This window comes from Palaemon carinicauda, chromosome 18, assembly GCF_036898095.1.
Source record: "Palaemon carinicauda isolate YSFRI2023 chromosome 18, ASM3689809v2, whole genome shotgun sequence".
Lineage (NCBI taxonomy): Eukaryota > Metazoa > Arthropoda > Malacostraca > Decapoda > Palaemonidae > Palaemon > Palaemon carinicauda.
In genome coordinates this window covers 94,643,881-94,651,139 of record NC_090742.1, presented here as the reverse complement: position 1 = coordinate 94,651,139, position 7,259 = coordinate 94,643,881, and positions in this window count along the sequence as shown.

Genomic DNA, 7,259 nt, shown 5'->3' with positions numbered 1-7,259 from the left:
AACAAATGCAGAATATACTTTCCCTTTCTTTTAAAAAATTTTCAGGTTTTATATCATATATAAAAGTACATACAAACTTGAAATATCATTAGAAAATAAAAATAATTCATACGTATGACCTTCAATAATCACCACACATATGAAAAGTAGTACAACAACTAAAATATAATTTGAAGATAATTATATCTATATTAGGAGCTTGCTAGTATATGCTTAAGTCCTTGTTTTCGCTGGTTTCACGCATCAAATAACATTTTCTGAGGCATTTAACATATGGAAATCTTGGAATATAATTAGTGGTATAACCGTGTTTATATATGAATGAGGCTGATCAAAAACTGATATAGAATGTGGAAAATTTAACTGTTTTCGTAATTTGTACATTTTTCGTATACGACCATTTTGCCTTTTTTAATTCAAAATATGAGTTATTATATCTAACGTCTTTTCTATGACGGTGACCTTGAAGCTTATGAATTTAGAGAGCTTTCCGAAACAATGAGAATTGAGGGCGGAATTTATGCACCAAAAGTCTTCACATACTTTCGTTGACTACAAATTGGAACATGAAGAAAAATGGGATTAAACATTCACTTAGAGAACGCAGCAGACTTTGTTCTGATTGAAACATACTTATTGGCAATAATCTTCTTTCCCAGAATATAAATATGAATTGCTTTTGTTGTTTATTTCCTGTTACGAAGAAGATGGAAAATCGGAGAATATGATTTTAACCAATTTACAACATGAAGAGATGGTCCCCCGAGTGGAGGAGCTGAACATTGTGTAAAAAATCTATACAGATGATTTTTTCTTTTTTATCACGATCAGTGCAATTCCAATGGTTAATAGCAAAGTATAAAAAGAAGTGAATGTAGAATAAAACCAAAATTATTATTACTACAAAGGACTAAAATGACAGAATATAGAAAAATTCTTTAAAGCAGTAAATGCATATCCGCTAAAATAAAACCCGATTTTAAAGTTTGATGGGGATGAAAGAACAGTGGTACATCAAATTAGAAATAGTTATCCCTCGTTACGAAAACAATGTGAAAATTATTGCTGTAAAAAGAATTAATTGTTAAACCTTGAGAGAAAAATTTCTTAGTATAAATCTCCAACCTACAATAAAATTTTCCATTGCGATGTAGATTCCATGTATATAAAAAACGAGATATTAAGAAAAATAAACCTTTCATATAAACTAATTCACATAAGTAGATTTTTAAAGTAATAACAACGAATATTTCAAAAAAATATTCAGAATATATAAATGTCATATAGCTTTTTTTATTTTTTTTATTTTATTTATTTAATTATTTTTTTTTTTTTTTGGTACTTTATTATTGTATTCCGATTCCGTTATCAGTAAAGTAGTCGATGCCACTTTCTCTGAGAGCAGTAGTCAAGGTCCATGTTCTTTCTCGTTTTTATAGAATTCAAAAAGGAAAACCTTAAATATGATAACAGCATTATTTTTTTTCACGCAGTTACGTTCCACGACGTTTATATCAGCAAACGTGTTTGCGTATATACGTATAAACACAAAAATATAGTTAAATATCGATCTTTCTTACTGGCGAGAGATCTGAGATACAATTGTAATAAGAAAATTCCCGCGTAAATTATGTTGTGGGTAGTTAGTCGAATATACTGAGTCTCAAAAATAATAGAGCAAAGGATAGGGGTAATCACTCTCACGCCAAATAACTCACTGAGAACCAGAAAGGCGCTGTAAATTTTAGCTATTTACTCAAAATATGGAAAAGGGCTTAATTATCTTATTGGCATATTTTATTTAAGATCATATTACTGTTGTGATTGCCTTCGTATATCTTCACAAGCCCATGGTTATTCATTCTATTCTAGTTCTCATCTCGACCAACGACAATGTCAGCCTATAGGTTGATAAAAATAAGAATAAGGTCCTCTATAGCAGATGGATGGTAATGATCAGGACCTAAATAAACATCAAGCAGAAAGAGGCTATATAGGAACTACAAATTCCCTCCGACAAAAAGAGTCCTTTTTTCTCCAGATGAAACAATCTTGCCGTGTCTGGAAAAATTGAAGTTGACCCAACTTCTCAACCAACTACAGCTGCAGAAATTCCACTATATAATCGCCAGTCAGAAGATTGGATGTACCCTACACCATATACTTCAAATCACAATATATCCATGGTAGATGTGATGTTTCATCTGCAGACAATGGCAAAGTGACCAGCAAACATAGTGTCTGTCAAAGATTTTAGTAAATGCTTCAGGAACACGCCGGAAAAAGCAGATGCCCTGCAAATTGAATTATGATGAGATAATAATTTTGTTTGGAACATACAGGGACTCTTCTTTGAGAAGAACTATCAAGGATAAAAGAAATCACGGAGGGCTACTAACCCAGAATCATGTCAGATATGAGTCAAACAGAAAACACGTACACGAGTAGATTCATTTCCCTACTGCATTAAACAAACTGGATATCAACACTCTATTCCTGAACAACAGTCTTGAAGAAGCAGATACAAACATTGTTGATCAACCAGGCTGCCCTGGCGTCACAGCAAAATCTGATGCTCAGATACAGATGTCCTAGTGTTAGTCATAGCAAACCATGACCTCATGTCGTTGTTTGCTATGACTAACATAAATTTCCATAGCCTTTAGGGTTATAGGGATAGAGCCATAAGGTTTTCCCACCTCCCATACATTCATTTGTGCTGATAACAGTGGACTATACTCTTGTAATCGTATTGGCAAAAAAGTGGCAGTAAGTTTACATGAAGACAGATATAGACGCAATTGGTTATCTACGGAAGCTTTCAATAGGGGCATAAGTTAACTTAATTATTTTGGTCATTCTAGCTAGCTTCGTCTGAACACCCTACTCCCCTAAAGGCATTTACATAATGACCATCTCTGAACTGTGAGGGCATCTCTTCTACCAGTGTTTGCCAGAACGTAACACGCTACCTCAGTTAGATCCTCTGTACGAATAATAGCATATGGCCTTTCAGCTCCAAAGACCAACATTGAGATTATTCGCTGCCAATACAAAACGGACTAGTCCTTCATAAAATTCTCTCGTATTTAAAATAATTAATACTATACTGATCTTTATTATTAATGCAGTGAATATCAGAATGATAGGAACACAGATAACGAATGAAACTAATTATCACGATGAGGGTTATGATATGTGAAAAATCCTTGGATGCCTAAGATATTAAACACATATCTGCCATGAGGAACATATTGGTTCTTAATGGATACTTAATGAAACGTTCAAGTCAGATCACTAGTGTAACATTCAATAAAACGGAATACTTTAGATAAATAAATTGGTGGTTAAAAAAAAGTTTAATTATTTAGATACCCTATGATTTCCGGGAGCGGAGAATAGTAGTTCATCAGTCAAAATCATATTCTTAGGGTATCTAGGACATTGTAAAAGGCCATATAAGTAGAGGGGTAAATGAAAACCATGCTTTATTAATTGTTATACAATAAAGTATCCAGAATAAATAAATATATATATATATATATATATATATATATATATAGTTTTGATATCCTTAATTAAAGACCAAGAGACATTACATAGTTAACCTGACGAACAATTCAAGTAATATTTTCGTTACTGAACTAAAATTGTTTATACATCACTGATCATACAGGGCTTTCATTAAATGTAAATTGAGTAAATGTATTCCACTATTGTTAGTTTATGTAACTTCAAAAATAATGTTTATCATAGTGCTTTTATACTTCATACAAACAGAAACTTGGTAAATATATCCTATCAATATTTTCTATAACTAAGAAAACTATAGTTGTCCTCAGCGCCCTTCCCACCACCTTTTTTTTTTTTGGTTGGGGGGGGGGGGGGGGGCGTTATTTCCTGGTTTAATCTATAAATATCTAAAGCTGGAGATCTCTAAGAACCAAAACTTTTTCTACATTTTGATGTTTTGATAATGATTAAACTTTTCGTCTCCAGATACCTATAGAATCTACCAATAATTTTAGATTATCGTCCTTCCTAGAACATTCCAAGTTTTCAAATTAGCACTCAAATTTAAAGCACTACTGCAGCTTCTAATCAACTGAACATGAATTCTTTTAATGGAACATTTCTCGTTTGAAATACGGTTATATCATTTGGTAAACTAGATAGTAATTTAGTTCTATAAATTTTCAGACTAATTCTGTCAATAGCTTAAATCATTCATAGATAGGAACATCAGTTATAAAGGAGAACCATTTCAAGTTTTGCTGTTTTTAGACAATAGGAGCGACTAGTTTAATTCTGTTTTTTTTTTTTCAACCATTCATGGATATAATGCTTCATGTAGATATTTATAATTCGTTGATATATAAAAGAAGTTTAAACATATTAACGTGTTGATTTTTTTCATATTTCAAAAGGAAGTAATTAACAAATTTCCGTAGTCACGAAAGATTAATTCTCGATTATTGAAATAGATGGTGGTTTTACATGGTGAGATACAATATTTTTCTAATAAACCTATACTTCGTAGGTGATCTTAAGAGATCAGAGAACATAAGCAGAGTAGGTCTTCTGAAAATTGAATGATTTATATTACTTAGAGATCATAAAAAGTACATTCATGTCTAGACAATATCACTACTATGAACTTCCGAATTGTTTACAAGATGTAAATTCAAAATATATATTTGAAAAATATCATCCAAAAATATAACATACATCAAACCTTTCGAAATTTTAACAGAAACTCAAGTGCTGAAGAAAAAAAAAACTGTTTTATATTTTTCCCTAAAATAAAACGCTGGGAAAATAGGATATTTTTTTTTTTTAAATTTTGAAATTTAGTTATATATTTTTAACAATGCAAAAACTTGTGATGAAGCTTGAGAATTTCCACTTTACCATATTTCCTCTTTCATAACCCAGCAACAAAAAACAGGGTCCGTAATCAAATTACTTAAAGGTTTCCATTATCGATTTATAAATTGCTTAGAGAGAGAGAGAGAGAGAGAGAGAGAGAGAGAGAGAGAGAGAGAGAGAGAGAGTTTTTTATAATAACGAAGTCTAGGTGAAATTTTTTTTTTTTTAATTGCAGTAACTATTATTTGTGTTGTTTATTTTTCCCCAATATGGAGGCAATCGTGGTATCGCCACTTAGTTATATTGCAAACTGAAATGCTATCAATCAAAGATTTACTTTTGACTTGAAAAGTTCCCTTGTTATATCTATAATATAGCTACTAACAAAGTTACTTTGAAAAGGAAGGAATAAGAATTGATTATATAGTCGGGTCTTTATATGCATACAGTGTCTACTGTTCGATGTTGAAAGTTAATTTCACTACATCATAACGAATAAGGTTGAATAAGAATTTTACATACTTTTCTGATAAATCTATGCATGGTGAAGTTTGATTTAGAAGTTACTAAATTTATAACCTTATGAAAAAATTATTAGAGAGAGAGAGAGAGAGAGAGAGAGAGAGAGAGAGAGAGATTATTATAAATATGTAAGAATAAAGTCGAAAACCTTAAGTAGCTAAAATTTGGAAAATTGTCACAAGGATTGGAGGTCTGGTTACAGCAGCAAAGTTCCCCTGATAGTACAAACAATCTAACTGATTTTCTATCTGAACCTCAAACAAATTTCTAACAATGGTTTTTAACGTGGATATTGGGCATGAATAACTTCTCTCTCGGATAATAAAAATAATTACCAAAATGAACCTTGGTGAAAAGAGTTAACGGTGTCGAGAAAATTCGTAGTAAATGTGTCGAGAAAAATCAATGTCGGGTTGTTAGTATGTGACTTTTGTCCGCTAATGGGAAACACATACTATATATATATATATATATATATATATATAAAACGGATTTTGAGCGAAGCGAAAAATCTATTTTTGGGTGAGATAGCCATGACGTCCTGATTGAAGGTTCCTTCAGTAGCTTCCTTGGGTATATTTAACTACAGAGATATTCCCAGAGAATTAAACTAAAGGTTATCACAGAATTCCAACTTCTGGTGCGAGTACCCTAAAGGTTTCCCTCTAGGATATCGTATATCAACAGGGGACGCATGTATTAACACCCCACATAGCTATCTGCACCCCATATAGAGTTAACACTTTGATATGGAAAGGTGGAGAATAACTGGGGAGCCGTTCCACAGTTACACTCGTCCGTGGCTGCTTTTGGTACTCGAAACGTAAACAAACGGGCGCCATTGCTAAATGACGTCACGTCCGTCCTCATCCTGAGGCCAGCTCCTTGCTAATCTCCATGATACAGCAGGACAGGGCGGGGCCTGAAAGGCTGGACTAGAATAGACGGGAGGATCCATCAGGACATCATGGCTATCTCACCCAAAAATAGATTTTTCGCTTCGCTCAAAATCCGTTTTTTGGGCTCAAGCCATGACGTCCTGATGGAAGTGTACCAGAGAATTAATGTATCGTGGAAAATTTCCCCTTTAAAGCAAGTGCCAAGGGCTCCGAATAGAGGTATGTAATGTGTCCTCGCTAGTGTTTCCGTGAGGATCCAGCTTCCTGCCCCCCTGGCAGAGAAGTCCCGGCGGATCATACCAAAATCCGAAGTGATCATTGAAGGGCTACTCACCCTGCAGAGAGTCTGTGCAGGACTCGGAGACAAGACAGAAGGTTAATATTCCGGTAGGAATATTCTCAAGCATAGGTAAGTGATAGTTGATCACTACGCTCCTTTGGAGGAGAGATCAATCTGGTCTCGAAGGCAGGACGAAGGTAAGTATTCAAGTAAGAATATTACACAGCATGAGAGAGTATATAATACAAGTAATTTTATATTATTCTTCTCATTCCAAAAGGAAGGGGTTAACCCTGGATAGGTACGCTCCTCGGACACCCTTTTAGGGGTATACTCGGACGCGCGCGACCCCGACGCCAAAAAAAATTCTTGAAAAATCAGTTTTTGCAGTAACCTCCTTTTTTCTTTTGCCAAAAAAAAACTTCAATGAATGCTTAAAACAACTGTAAAGATAAATACTACTCATCTGCAGAAAAAACTATTTATTATAAATATTTTAAAAAATTAAGTAGAAAAAAAGACCTTACATAAAAATTCATAAAAAAAAGTTTATACATATATACACAAATCCTTTTAGGAATTGATTCTTGAATGTTTAGGACACATCTTGATGTATTTTGGATGAAGTCAGACCCATGGAGGTGAAGATCTGAAATGAGAAAAAAAAGGGTAACTTTTTTTGGCCAAAA